This window comes from Carassius carassius, chromosome 24, assembly GCF_963082965.1.
Source record: "Carassius carassius chromosome 24, fCarCar2.1, whole genome shotgun sequence".
Classification (NCBI taxonomy): Eukaryota; Metazoa; Chordata; class Actinopteri; order Cypriniformes; family Cyprinidae; genus Carassius; species Carassius carassius.
The window spans coordinates 22,596,012-22,612,203 of NC_081778.1; the positions used below are offsets into that span (position 1 = coordinate 22,596,012).

Sequence of the window (16,192 nt, forward strand, 5' to 3'; positions counted from 1 at the left end):
TTTCTGTGGAGAGCATCAGCTAGATGATAAGCTTCTTGTTTTATGCAGTTTTGTAACTCATATACATGTTTCTGTTTTTTTTCTCACACACAGTAGGTGAATTTGCGCCGGAGTTGGTTTGAAAGACATTTTTACAGCTATTGTTTCCAAATATTGACATACAAAAGAGGATTTGGTGTTGTTGGTGTATAGCTCTATTGTCTCTCTCGCTGCCAGTCTTTGCCCTGCAGGCAGGGAATGGGGTGGCCACCAAGCCCCTGACCGTCTGTGGTTGGAGTGTAATTTCAGACACTCTTCTGGATTCTAAGTTTGCAGTTGAGTAAATTATTTGGATAGATGTTTGGAATGTCATGATTTTACTACGTGTTTGAAAGCACTCCTGGTTGGAAGAACTGCTTTTTATGTATAATCATTTGTCCAATTTTTACCAATCTAAATTAGGCACACTGTTCCAGCTTACATGCTTTTTTCATTATATAGGGATCATTATGCACATCTAAATATATAAAAAGAAGCAGCATGATTGAATTTAGAAGTCTCATTGATTGTCACAGTTTAATCAAGACTTTCAAAAACCTAGTCACCTACCAACAGTGTAATTCTGCTGTTTAATTTTGGCGAAGTTCAAATGGAATCGCATATATGCTTGCAAGAATTAATACTTTTATCCAGTCAGGACAAATTAAACTGGTTAAAAAGTGACAGGAAAGACATTTATAATGTTTGCTTATTATTATATATATTATTTTATTATTATTATTATTATTATATTATATATATATATTATATTATACACATTATTGCTGTTTTTACTGTAATTTAATAATTGCAGGCTTGGTAAGCAAAAGAGACTTTAAATAATAGTATACAATACATTATCAATAAGAAAATAAATCATATTTTACATTAACATACTATTTTTATTTACTATTTAATCATTTTAATTCAAATAATTAAACAGTTTTGTATTAAATAAAAATTTATATTTATTAAAGAGATGTTTCTTTCTTCTTCTGTCAGCTGATTTCAAATCAATTGTAAGTCGAGACACTTATACAAGGTTCTATGACCATTAAGATGCCGCATATGGCAGCTCACTAGATTAGACTAGTCTTCGTGAAAATAAAGTTAAAGGCCTCTGTAATGATGCATGAACTCACAGAAAGACTTCTCTTGAGATACAATCAGTGCAAAGTCTTTCTCTATACTGCAGCTCTCTGCACGCTAATAATAAGGGACCCATTCCCAGGCTTAACTGAAGAAATTACCCAGTTCTCAAATGAGCAATAATCTACACACCCTCTTTTGGGGTTGTTGAAGAGGAAAGACAGGAGAGTGTCTCAAAAAGAAAGTGAGAGTGAGAGCAAGTGAGAACAGTAGCGTAAGAGAGCCAGCTAGCAAGAGTGTGAGAAAGAGACCGAGCTCACCAGCCAGCGATTATCCTCTAATTAACACTGATTTCTTCCCCATGGACAACGTCCCATTCCATCAGTACGCTGGCACGTCTTAATGTTAGGTGCTAACTGCCTCCTTCACATATGTCAGTCCTCGTTAAGGGACTCCGCTATGCGATAATGCCCTCTCACGTAATGGCTTGTAAAAGATGGTTAACACTTAGAATTTGGCGTCTGTTTCGTGTCTGTGCGAGATGACACGTGAGCTATGACAGAGGACACCACGGGGGATATAACTGCATGAGGTATAGAGCAGAGGTTGCACTGCTGGAAATCACACAGTCTTTTGCCAAAGGAAACGGCTACTTCCTCCTCAACTGTCAGCCTGATCAATCTACTCTGTTGCTATTTGCAAGTCACAGATACAAAGAAATTTAAAATACTTTGACATACAATATCTACCCAAAATATCTTCTTGTACTGTACATTCCACAGAAGAAAGAAAGTCAAATACTTGTATGAGGGTAAGTAATTATGACAGAATTTTCAATGTTGGGTGGACTATCCCTTTAAGTGTTTGAATCAGTTGTTTTGAACAGTTTTAATGAGCCACTTCCGAAAAACAAAACAAATTCAGTGATTCTTGTACATAGTTATGTCACTGTGTAATCTCTGACAACTCAACGTGGCAAGTTTAGACACAAGTTTTTCGTTTGGTTCTGGCTTAACAGTTTTATTAATATGACTGTTTGTGTCTCAGGTTGTTGTAGCCAGTTTACAGATCATAAATATTTAATGTTAAAGATATACTTAAATATAATTTGCATTTACATTCAACAGTGCTGAAGTGTACTTATCATGATTTAGAGAAATTTTATAAAAATTTTTTGTTTTTTTTACTATTGGCCATTCACAAAGACCTATAAGCTTTGTTACTTGTGATAAGAAACAAAGTCTCATTTTTCAAATTCTGTCCATTGTATCAAGAAATACAATCAACAAATGAGGTTTTTGACACTTTTAAATGTGGCGTGAAGGATCACTGTGTAGCAGCTTCAGTTCAAGCAGCAGCGCAGAGTGCGAATCTCTTCCACTGTAATATAAGAAATTTAAGTTATAGCACAAAATAAACATGAATGAACATCAAAAGGTATGTTGAAAGATACAGTACAACTTACTGCCATGTATCACATCTCATGTAATCACTCATTCAGCATTTCAGACACCAATAATACACTTTTCCATTTACTTTAGCAAAAAAGTTATCCAATGTTCACAGTTCGTTAGTTAGCTACAAAAAAACACTAAAGAGGAGCTAATTTACATTTAATTAGCCTATATATGGATATTATAAATAAATCTGGCGTGAAGACAGTTGTTGAAAACTTTATGTGCAACTGAGCTGTATACAGACAATTCAGTTCTCCTAAGGTTTTTTTCCCCCCTCCATTTCTTTCACTGATTTGGTTATTTGCCACTGGCGCCTTTGTCTTGCTTAGGACATAATTTCTGGCAAATTGTTGACTTGACTGCACAGACAATATTTGAATAGAACTAAACTGAGCTGGACAATGACATCACTGAATCAACAATGAACTGACTTTAACTGATAAACTGACTGCTTTCTATTGTTCTCTTGAATTATCAGCACACATTTTCCCTGTTTAACACTGTAAAGGTGCTTTGACACAACATGTATTGTACAACACGCTATATAAATAAAGGTGACTTGACTTGACTTGACTCATCGTTCCTGGCTCATTATGAATCGGACATGCAGAGACCCTAATGGTTGAATGGGTTGTGACCATGGTTTGTCTGATTCTTTGTCTGAAAATGCATATTTTGACAATTTGACATACTGTATTTTATCAACACATGCTAAACAATTTAGCATTACTGAGGAGTAATTTTAATATTTTTTACATTGAAAGAGCTGTTGTTGCTTTGTTTTTTTTAAATACTTTCCTCAACACACAATTTGCATTGTTTTTGTAATGCTCTTATTTAGGTACAGGTTAATCTGATCCTTGGTCAACATTTAATCTTGTAGCTTGACTTCTTTAGTCTTTCACAGCTTGTAATTGACATTTGAGGCCTTTCATCTAAGATATTTTGTTAAGAAATCGCTTAAGGTTAGTGTATGTCATCCTCCCTTTCCCCAACTTTTCTTCTGCCGTGTCCTATTTCTTTTAAGGACGAATACAAGACAGAGCACTTTAGAGCCCTTTAAAACAGTCTGCATGAACAATCAATAACGCACATCCATAGAGAGCAGTAATCTTACCTAAATGTCATTTGCCCTTGATAAACAAATGGCTGCGTAGGGCGACATTTAAGTGCCCCTCTTTAAGTTTAGTCCTTACATTAATCTGTCTCTTTAAAAGCAGGGAAAAATCGCCTCTCTTAATCAAGCATTAAGACTGAAGGCAAAGCAGCAGGGCAAGAGAAGAATAATTATTTCTCATAATAACTAATATCAACACGACTCTGAAACCACAAGACCATCTTTGAACTCTGTCCCTCTTTCTCACACACAGAAGAGAATGTCCTTCTTAGTACAATAATAAAAGCATACAATTTTTTTTTTTTTTTTTTTGGTGGATTTCCTACTTGAAGTGTCAGTGCATTTGGCCCCTCTCTTCCTCTCCACCCCCCTTACACACTATGCTTTCTTGATTGAGGGCTAATGAAAAAGCTGTCCCGAGTGCCGCCGCCTCCCCGTATCCATTAAGAATAATTAGACGGGAACAATTTTGATGCCTGTAACCTCGGCAAGTGTGGTTAATGGCGTTATAAATTGCTCCTTGTCCTGGGTCTTGCTTGTGCATCGTAGCGCAACAGTGATGCAGAGGGCGCTCCGCACTTAATTCAAAAGCACTCTGTCAACAGCTCTGATTTGTGTGCTAAATGAGAGCGTTTAAAACAACAGCGGTGGCTCATGCATCCTAATGCCGATGGCAGGAGTGGGTTCTATAAAGAGGCTTGTCCGCTGTAATTAGCTACGACAAACGGCACAGGATTAAGAGAACGGCATTCAAATGGACCCCGTTTCTCTTGCAGCATACGTGCCAACCTCTGGGTCATCCCTCCATATGCCCGTATTCATCATTCTCTCAGTCCTTGCAAATAGGGAAAAATGATGTAATGGGCTGATTTGATGATTACAGGTTTTATGTAGCTAAATGATGTGTCCGTGTATAGTATGTGTTGAATTTTCCAGGAAGTGTTCTCAAATGATAGACGGTGGTGCAGATGAGAGACAAAGGGACTTTAAAAAGTGTTCAATTCACCTGTTAATGCATGCTGACAAGATTAATTGAGCATTACAAATGGTAAACTCTGAACCCAGGTCGTTTTGCGAAAACACACATTCCCTCATCTTAGTTCACTTCCACGTGCCTTGCCATGCAAAAATGACTTGATGGGCAGTTAAATGCAAGGGTCGAGGGTTAAATGAACACTGTTGTTTATGAGGATGTGGTGTGAATCCATTTGCATTCTAATTCCCCCCCCTTTCTCGAAAGGCACACAGACACACACACGCGCATTTGTTAGCGGCCCTGTTAGGTAGATATTGGGTTTGGTGGACAGCTTGTTTTAAAATCCCATTATCAAGTTATTTATGGAATTCACAGCCTGACAACTCTGCTGACCTTGTTTTGTTAAACATGAACCAGACATGATTTCAGCACTGCACTGCCTATTAGATTTTGTTTCCAATAGCCTTAAAATGTCAGCAACTTCAATCTCCCCTGGGGAAGCTCCTTTGAATATAGGCTACGGTGATGTCCGAACAAGTACAGACTCTCCAAAACCAGGACTGCGGGTTATAAGTCCCGGTTTGGTTATTTGCTAGTCATTTTTGACCCATGGTCATGTTTAATGGTTATTGATGCCATGCAGATTTCCTTGCTTTTTCCTTGTGTGGTGATTTTTGCTTGAACATATGTTCCTCTTCTCCTCTGTTCCGGTGTCAGCTTCTGTCTACTCTACACTTTGCCTGACACACACACATACACAAATGAGAGGATTATTCAAAGCAACTCTTGTTTATATTAAACAAGAGTTGTGGCTAAGGTGGGGAAGTGTGAGGTTTGCAAGGCTGTATGCAAAGTTTGATTTCACCTTCTGGAAGAGGGGAGAGAAGGTAGGTAATAACCCTATAAATATTCTCAGACTCCCTGACCTCCATGTGCACTTGTTAGCGGTGCATGCTGTAGTCTCATTGGCTGTCGTGCATGTGACCGGGCCCGGCTAGCAATGATTTTGCAGCAAGCATGATAGCCAAACTACTAAATTACACTACCATATCTGCCGAAAAACACTTTAGCTAGTTTTTCAAAGCGCATGGAATTGTGAGAGAGGTTTTGGAACAGATGCGGCATGATAAACTTTCTTTTAGTGATTGTTCTTGTTAATTGACTCCCATTAGCAGAGAGGTATAGCACAACAGCTGTATTTGATTCAACATTTAACTGTTTTCAAGGTGTCCTGTATGTTGTGCTGTTTAAAACCAATGTGTGTATTTTTTTTATACTTTCTCCTACACTAGCAGTAAGTAAGTGGGTTGATTTTGCTTGGAAGTGTAAATACTGTGACTTCATGGTGCAATCAAAACATTGCTGTTTGTTTAAGCAGGCTGATATAATGTATGTGGTGCAACCAGCAGTGTATGTTTGGGTGAGCAATGGCAGACGAAGAAATGGTTTAGGACACTGGAGGTGAAGAAATTACACACTGCAGCTTTTAATTTGTTACATACTGTCAGTACTCTAATGTATTGACATCTACCTCCCTGCAAAGCACCTGAGAGCTAGCTAGCATTAGAGTTTTATAGTTCAATTACATACATCAGACACTTTTATCCAAAGCGACTTACAGTGCATTCAGGCTATACATTTGACCAGTATGTGTGTTTCTTGGGAATCAAACCCACAACCTTTTGCGCTGCTAATGCAACACTCTACCACTGAGCCACAGGAACACAGTTTTAGGATAATATTCATAGAGTTACTCCTCATGAAACCTTTTCCACCACCCAAATATTTCTTCCATTATTCAGAGAAGACCCAAGCAGTAGCCAGGAACATATTAAATCCCACTCACACAGCAGATATCCCACCAGAGCATCTCTCCACTACCACCAGGCCTTCAGGTCATAGCTTTATTGCAGGCTACTGTAAAGATCCAGAGATATGTGGCAAGATGCTTGTAGTCCTTTTCTTATTATTCTACTGCTGGGGAACCAAAATGTTAACTGGTTGATAAATGAACTCCCACTTTGAGTAAGAGAAGGTTTGCTTGAATGTGTTTAACTTCACTAAATCGTCAAGAATATTCCATGTTTTGCTAAGCATAAACTGATGCAGCTTCCTTCCTTCTACATATACATTTTAGTTTTGTTTTTGAATTGTTTAAAGTGTATACTGTCCAAGGATGAGTGAATGTCATATAAACCTTTTCTTGATGCTGGAATTATAAGTGCATGAAATAACTATATAAATATATGAAAGTTATTTTTCCTCTAGAGATACGGATACGTATTTTTCTTATTGTTAATGTATGTTTTTCACTTTTTGTTTTGGTGCTGGATAATATTAACCAATTTAGTTGTTTTAGGCTGTCTCTTGATGCCCAATATACAATTTGGATCTTTAAACAAATCCCGTTGAAGAGGTTTAATGGCTGATTGGCGTCAGTATACTTGAATGATGTTTGATAAAGGCACTTCACAGTGAATCACAGAACTATACTGGCAGCTGCGACTTCTGTCTCTGAGTTTATTTGTGTCTGTGTTTTACTGTGTCCTCACAAGAAACTTCAAGCAGTTCTCCTGCTGCTAAGGGACTTTCCAGTGTCTAATGCTCCTCCCTCCCTCACTTTCTTTACTGCCATCTCCACCATGGGGACAGCAGCAGTTCTACTTCCATCCTGTAAACACTACTGCCCCACCTCCCTGTTTCAACATACCTCTTCAGGGGGATGTTCCCCCTAACACCCGCCTCCATGCTCCTTTGTGTTGTGTAGGCCCAAGGCAGCACAAGGCAACATCAAATGCACCACTTTTTCAACATTTACTTATTTAGGTACACCACAAAAGTATTCTCCACATGTGTCCTTCTTAGTCACTGCCACCTTCTAGTACATTCTCTAATGTTTTTAAACTCATAACCAGTGCTGCCTAAATGAGTGCCACCACCTTTCACAGTTCCTTGTTTGTTACTAAGGTTTCTGAGTAACCTTTTTAACTTCATCATCTGTTCACCATTTGAGTTCTATCACCCTGTGTATTTAAGTTCCTGCTTTTCATTCAGTTGGTGTCTGTTATTGTTTTTTTACGTTGCCTTCTCGTATTTGGATTGAGTTAGTTTTATTAAAGAACCTTTTGTTTGTGGAAACTTGTTTGAACCATTTTCATTATCATCCTCTGAACCTTTTGGTGACACCAGTGTCATGTTTAACAAAAAAATGTTCTTGCCAAAATTGTGAGCTTCTGGTTAGCAAACTGCAGTAGTAGCAACCACTTTGTTAAATTTTTTATAATTACAACTAATTATATTAGATTGTAATATAGTATATTATTAACTATAATAAAGATAATAATTTATAATAAAATATAATTTTTTAAATAATATAATAATAAAATATAACATATTAATACGTTTTAGAGTTCCAGAAGCTTGAAATACCTTTAACATAAAGATGGATTTTTTTAAAGATTTTGGCATTAATGTTAACTGCCCCAATCACAAGCTGAAGGTGCAGTGTTTCTCTTCATGATTTTTTTTCTTTTATGACAGTCTAGGTAAGATATATACGATCATATACAATAATAAGCAATCTTATTCTCCCACAGTCTTCCTGTGGACTTTACTCCAGACCTGACCCCCCCTCCCCACCCCTCCCCCCACCCCACATACCTACCTACTGACCCCCCCCACACACACACACATACACTATTAATAATGCATTAGACGGAGGCAAGAATCAGGCCTCTATAGCCCCTCACTGATGCATCCATCCTCTCTATTATTTACCATTTACACACAGCTTCCAGCTCATCAGCAACTCAATATTTAATATCTACACAATGAAAAAACACCTTGATTTCCTTCTTACTTTATTTATTTAGATTTGTGATTTTTTTCCTGGTTTGGCAGGACTTCTGTTGCTTCACATAATAATTATATCTGTTTATATATTGGAAAGTATCACAAGGTGTGTTTGTGTTTGTATGTATATGTATATGTGAGTTTACATGTTGTGACTGAGGCAAAACAAATTTATGTCTGTACATACTCACTTATAGTCACCAACACAACTTGACCCCCACAACTCTCTCTCTGCCTTATGTTCTTGTAGGTTGTGTGGGAGCAGAAGTAGAAGGTGCTAATGCTGGATTGATTAAGTCTTGATGGCATTGGACGGAAAAATGAATGATTATATGCCTGCTAATATATGGTACCTTTTGTGATGTAAAATTTGACCACGTGTGCTATTTTTACTGCACCAAAATTCAAAAATAGTTTTTAACAGGCTTCCCAAACACACCTTTATGCTACTGTTTTATTATATTAGAATGATTTCTGAAGGATGTCACATTGATGACTAGAGTAATGGAGTATAAAAAATTAGCTTTGCCATCACAAGAATAAATTACATTTAAAAATATATAGAAATATATATATATATATACTCACATATATATATATATATACACATTCATTTTGCTGTTAATTGTAATAATCAAGTGACATTTTTGTATGCTCAAGAAGTCTGACAAGAGCCAGTGCTTCACACAGAGATCTGATCTCACCATCATCCAGACTGTCTGGAATTACAAGAAAAAACAGAAAGACAGACTAAATCCAGAGACAGAGACAGACTAAATCCAGAAGAACTATGGCAACGTCTCCAAGAAGCTTGAAGAAACCTTCCTGCAGTGCAGTGAAAAGTTCTGCATTTGTGTAAAAATGCTATAAAGTAAGGATGCTTTCAAAAATAATGTTATAATTATATGTTATTTATCAATTAACTTATATTTACTAACTCAAATCAACATTTGGGGCCCTATCATACACCCGGCGCATTGCAACGCAAGGCGCAGCGCAAGTGTATTTGCTAGTTTCAGTCCGGCACCGTTCGCATTTTCCCGTCCAGCGCCACGTCATTTAATTATCAAATGCATTTGCGCTCATTTTTGCGCCCATGGGCATGCTGGTCTAAAAAAGAGGTGTGTTCAGGTGCATTGCTGGCACAATGCTATTTTAAGAAGCTGAAAATAGACTGCGCCATAGACCAACTCAAACCTGGTCTTAAGTTTGGCGCAATGTTTTTTCTTTGTTATTTAAAGAGCGTACATGCTGCTTTATAAACACAGGGACGCACAGCAGCACACAAACATGCCAAATATTAAAAATTAAAGGATTGCAATGGACAAGAATTTTTTGTAGGCTAATAATATATATATAAATGCCTACATGTCATAATGGATAGTCATCACATGTATCAGAATAAGGCTATCTATTTGCTCACACATGAGCAGCTCTGTTTCATCTCGGAGACGCGTTCTGTCTTTGCACTTGCCAAATTCCGCCGTGCAAATAGCAAATCCGTAATGGCACGAGCGCAACTGACTCTCAAAGGGAATGGAAGATGAGACTCTGATTGGTTTATTGCACGTTACACCCAAAAAACACCCATTAAGAGATATATATATGGGCTATTGTAATATGTGTTTAGTTTAAGGAAGTAGGTGAGGTTAGGATGCAAAAATGTAGCTTTACTAAAGTATTTTGAATGTAAATATATATGTGTGTGTTTCCAAAGCTGTGCATACGTAAATACTTTGGTGTTTTATATGCTGTTAATACTTCCATATTATACATAATACAGAACAAATAATGAGCCAAAATAAGACACTGAACACAATATTAGTTTGTAAGAGTGGGCTTATCACCCTCAGACCTTTTATTCATATGTATGTGAGTCTGTTAATGACAATGCTAATGTTAGATTATATAAAAAACTTTCTCCAAATATGTTGTGTGCAGTGTTCTTTTTATTATCTTTCATTAGGACAGTAAAAACATGATTAATATGTAAAATGTAAATGATGGAACAAAGCATCTTCACATACAATAGAGGGGAAAGGAAGAAAGAGCAGAGGGCTTGGCTTTAGCTTTTGCTGTCTGGAATGAGTCACAGCTTTTCTCTTACCACTATTAAACAGTTAGCAAGACTTTGCTAATTATTTAATGCAAACAAAGTCTATTTACATTATGAAGAATTAGCCTTTGTATACAGCGAGATCATTTATAGAAGCAAGCCTATTGTAATCATGGTTGTCTTCTCGCCTGCTGTCATGTAAAAAATCAATCTTGTTGGAAGGACTGTTCAGTGTAAAAAAGTGTCATCCAATTTTTGAGTTCAGTGTTTGTAGATTCAACTTCACAATACACTATGCAAAGCATCTTTGAAAATTAAGCTGGAGAACTGTTGTAGTTACAAGTATGTAAAATGTGGTACATGGTGTCAGAAATCATGCATTCTCATGTTTTAATACATTCAGTCCAATCACGTGTTCCATCTTTCACTTTAAACTGAAAAACGACTCACTCTCATGACACTTCAGGCTTTGTATGAGTTTTTCTTTTGAAACAAAAAAAGATAAACTGTGTAAAAGATACACATATATATATATATATATATATATATGTGTATGTATATATATATATATATATATATATATATATATATATATGCATATATATATATATATATATGTGTGTGTGTGTGTGTGTGTGTGTGTGTGTGTGTGCTCTTGTTTTTGTTACATATCAGGACTCAACTCTGTATAATGACATGGGTATGACACAGGTATTACAAGGAGAGGGTGACTTATCAGGACATAACCCATGTCCCCATTTTCCAAAACGCTTATAAATCATACAGAATGAGTTCCCTTTCGAGAGTACTCTCGTACTGCGTAAGCTAGCTTACGCTATGGGAAAAGGTCCCCTTTTCTCGAGAATATGAAGCCAAAAATTATCCTTAATTTTTAAATAATGTAAAACGCAGTGCTGCAGCACAGCAGACCCAAGCGAAGCGGCTCGCGCGCTTATTGGCTGTGCTGCGGCAACTGCAGCAACCTATGGTGAGGCGGCGGAGAGTAACGAACCAATGGGGGCGCTTCGCGCCCATTGGACGTCAGAGCGCGCCAAAATAGGCGTGGCTGGAACTATATAAGCCACCGCTTCACCATAGGGATCAGATTTCATCTCCTTCAGCGATCTCACCTGCACTTCGCTGTCTTCTCCGGAGAAGCCTCTACACGCCGTCGAAAAGCCTCTCAGCAGGATAGCACTGCAACGCAGATCTGAGGACGCCGGCTCGTGCTTCATCTCGACGCCGCCTTCAGCACTCACTTCCTGCTGCGCCATCCGGCGTGACTATATCCTTTTCAAAGCTAGTGTGTTTGCCGCTGCATCACACTTTTTTCCTCCAGAATTCGAGGCGTTGTTTCAAATGCCTCGGGCCTGCGCTTCCTGCCGAGGCCCTCTGCCCAGCGAGGACCGCCACATCATCTGTGTCTCCTGCCTGGGCCGCGAGCATGCTGAGAGCGCACTCTTCAAGGGCGGCTGCCCTGAGTGCGACGACATGGCTATATCGACCCTGCGGGCTCGATTAGCTCAAACCAGCCACGATGCTCCACCCGCTCCGCCTCTTCTCTCTCAAGTGCCGCGTAAGAAACGCCGCGATCAGAGAATGCCTGAGCATACTGAGCCGGAACACTCCCCGCGTGCCTCGCCCGCTCTCGCTCCTTCGCCTGTCCTCTTCGTGGACGAGCAGCGCCAGTCCCTGCTCACCAGCGCCCCCTTCTCCTTCGGAGCGCCTGAGGCGGAAGAGGACAGACACGACAGCCTTTCTCTCGCCGCGTCCAGTAGTGAGGAATGGTTGGGCTCCATTGCGGACCCCCCCCCCTCTACAGCACCCAGCTGCACCGGACAACGCGCCGATATCGACGCGGAGCTTACTCGCGTGCTTACAAGGGCTGTCAGCGACCTTCAGCTCGACTGGTCTCCTCCAGACGAGCCCGCTAAAAGCAGGCTGGATGAATGGTTCCTGCAGGGGCGCCCTTCGGCCCCTCCGCAAAGAAACGCCCCCTTCTTCCCGGAAGTTCACAATGAACTCACGAAGTCGTGGAAAGCCCCATTCTCCGCACGCTTGAAGACTTCTGTCTCGTCAGCGCTCTCCTCTGTCGACGGCGCCCGAGACCACGGTTACGAGAGCCTCCCCCCTCTCGAGGAGGCTATTGCTGCACACCTCTGCCCGCCCTCAGCCGCTGGATGGCGGTCGAAGCCTGTGCATCCATCCAAGCCGTGCCGCACCACCTCAGCTCTCGCTGGCCGAGCTTACACCTCCGCTGGTCAAGCCGCTTCGGCTCTACACACCATGGCTGTGCTGCAGGTTTTTCAGGCCAGACTTCTCCGTAACCTGGACGAGTCTGCCCCAGATACCTATGACTTTAAAGATCTCCGCAGCGCTACTGATCTAGCCCTCCATGCGACAAAGACCACAGCACAAGCGATCGGCCGAAGCATGGCAAGCCTCGCTGTTTTAGAGCGACACCTCTGGCTCACGCTCACGGAGATGAAAGACGCTGACAAATCCGCCTTTCTCGACTCTCCTATCTCGCCTTCCGGCCTCTTTGGCCAGTCGGTTAAGGGTTTCGCTGAACGCTTCACTGAGGCTCAGAAAACGTCGCAGGCAATGAGACACTTCCTGCCGAAACGCTCTAGCTCTGCTGCGGGACGCCGTAGAAACGCGCCGCCCCCTCAGACCTCGAAGCCATCGCAGCCAGACTTACAGTCTCGCCCAGCGACCAAAACCCAGCACCGCTCTCGCTCTACGAGCCGCAAACCGCCAGAGAGACGGGGACCTCGGCCCAGGATTGTGCTGAACCCCGAGCCTCCGAAGCCCTCCTGACCTTCGGGCTGAAAAGACCGTGGTTAAGTCCCGCTGCGGCCGGACCACCACACAAGAAACCTCACATGCTTCCTCCAATCCCCTCACTAAAGGCGGTTGGAGATGTCTATACTGCAGTAAACGAGCCTGTTACAATGCACGCACGCCTGCACACAAACGCCGTTTTTACGGCGACCTCAATAAAGCACAAAAAGAGCTTTTTCTATGTAGGCAGTGTGCCCACTACACAGTACGCACCCCTACATGTATACACACTCCCCCAAGTGTCACAAAGACTCACTCGGGTCTCCTTTCATGCCCACCTTCCCGCTCGCGCCGGAGGTGCTCTAAATGTAGCGCGCGTGCCCACTTCTCAGTGCGCAACCCTACAAATAAGCGCTGTCACCACAGTGTCACAAGCACAGCATACTCGAGCTACTGGTCCCCTCATAACAGGCGGCCAGTGCCCGAAGCACATTCAACCCATAGCCGCACGAGCCGCTGCATGGCAGGCCATCCCCGGCATATCAGATTGGGTTTTGAATATAATAAAACGAGGTTACTCGCTCCAGTTCGCTCGCAGACCGCCGCGCTTTCGCGCCGTGGTCGAAACGAAAGTGAAAAGCGAAATGACACACGTCCTTCGCGCCGAACTGATAAACCTTCTTGCAAAAGGGGCGATAGAAACTGTCCCCCCTGCGCAGCGCGAGTCAGGCTTTTACAGCCGCTACTTCCTCGTACCAAAAAAGGATGGCGGTCTCAGACCCATCCTAGATCTCAGACGTTTGAACAAAGCGCTTATGACGCGATCGTTCAAAATGTTAACTACCAAACAAATACTCGCGCAAATTCGCCCGAGGGATTGGTTTTTCTCAGTGGATCTGAAAGACGCTTACTTTCACATTCAAATAGCACCCCATCACAGGCCATTCTTGAGATTCGCCTTCGAGGGGCAGACTTATCAGTACATGGTTCTTCCATTCGGCCTCTCCGTAGCGCCCCGTACGTTTACGCGGTGCATGGATGCCGCTCTCGCACCCCTGAGAATGCCGGGAGTGCGAGTATTGAACTACCTCGACGACTGGCTAGTTTTAGCCCATTCCGAGGAACTACTGACGACACACAGATCCTGGATCCTCAGCCATTTAGAATGCCTGGGTCTCACGATCAACACTGTCAAGAGCGCTCTGTCTCCCAGCCAGAGGATTTCCTTTTTGGGGATAGACATAGACTCTGTGACATGAACAGCGCGTCGGACGTCACAGCGCGCTCTCACTATTCAGCATTTAGCCGTGTCGTTCAAAGCCGGGTCTCTTTACCCGCTCAAACGATTACAGGAAATGCTAGGTCTGATGGCATCAGCCTCTGCGGTTCTCAAACTGGGCCTGCTGCGCATGCGCCCACTACAGCGCTGGCTGAGAGACCGTGTTCCAGCGCGCGCCTGGATTTCCGGCCGCGCGCGCATCAGGGTGACCCACGGCTGCATCGCAGCTCTGGCCCCTTGGAAAATAGCCAACTGGTATCAGTTAGGCGTAAGCACGGGCGCTGTCTCGAAATGGAAAGTAGTCTCGACAGATGCATCCAACCTCGGTTGGGGCGCCCTGTACGAGGGCAGGTCTGCCTCCGGCCTCTGGTCGAGCCCGGAGCGACTGTTACACATAAACTGTCTGGAGATGATAGCGGTCGAACTATCCCTGAAAGCTTTCCTCCCATTTTTAAAGGGCCATCACGTTCTAGTCAGATCAGACAGCATGTCAGTGGTGGCCTACATAAATCGCCAGGGTGGTGTCAGGTCAGAAACCTTGCACACCCTGACCGAGCGTCTTCTGACATGGGCACATTGCAATCTGCGCTCGCTAAAGGCAGCGCATGTACCTGGCATCCTGAACCGGGGCCCGGACATGCTTTCCAGGGCGAATGTTCCCCCTGGGGAGTGGTCTCTTCACCCACAGACGGTTCAGTTGATGTGGAGCATCTTCGGCAGGGCAGAGGTCGACCTCTTCGCCTCAGAAGACAACGCTCATTGCCCAATATATTTTTCAAAGAGCAGGGACGCGCTGGCCCTCGATTGGCCCAGACGCCCGCTTTATGCCTTCCCACCGGTCGCGATGCTGCCGCAGGTCATCGATCGGGTCAGGAAGAGCAGATGTGCTATGCTGCTAGTAGCCCCACTCTGGACGACCCAACCTTGGTTCTCCGAGCTGATGCAGCTGTCCAGTACAGCCCCATGGCCAATACCGCTGCGGAAAGATCTCCTCACGCAGCTGAAGGGCGCGCTCTGGCATCTCCACCCCGAACTTTGGGCCCTTCATGTATGGCCCCTCAACGGGTACCCGGGAACCTCCCTGAGGGAGTGTTAAAGACCATTACGGAAGCCAGAGCGCCCTCAACCAGGCGCCTATACGCGCAGAAATGGTCAGTGTTCTCCACCTGGTGCGGGACACGGAACCTAGACCCTCACTTATGTGACGTGTCGGAGATACTCTCCTTCCTACAGGAGCGTTTAGATGCGGGCAGATCCCCGTCTACGATCAAAGTGTATGTGGCAGCCATTGCAGCTTCTCATGCTCCGGTGGCCGGCCTATCACTGGGAAAAAACGAACTGGTCATTCGTTTCCTTAAGGGAGCTCGTCGGATGAACCCTCCCCGACCCCCTTCAATCCCTTCCTGGGACCTGTCTACGGTCCTAGAGGCCTTAAAGGGCCCCCCTTTTGAACCGCTTCAGTCTGTCGATATGAAGCTTCTTTCGTTCAAAACCGCTTTTCTACTGGCTCTGGCCTCAGTCAAGCGAGTGGGGGATTTACATGCGCTATCTGTAAGCGCCTCGA

The 16,192-nt window shown here is 42.8% G+C and overlaps 1 protein-coding gene across 1 annotated transcript in view; it reads right to left on the reverse strand.

Moving 5' to 3' along the window:
* Positions 1-16,192, reverse strand: part of LOC132103207 (protein dopey-1-like) — a 430,292-nt gene that overhangs the window by 235,329 nt on the left and 178,771 nt on the right. The gene's annotated exons all lie outside the window — the stretch shown is intronic.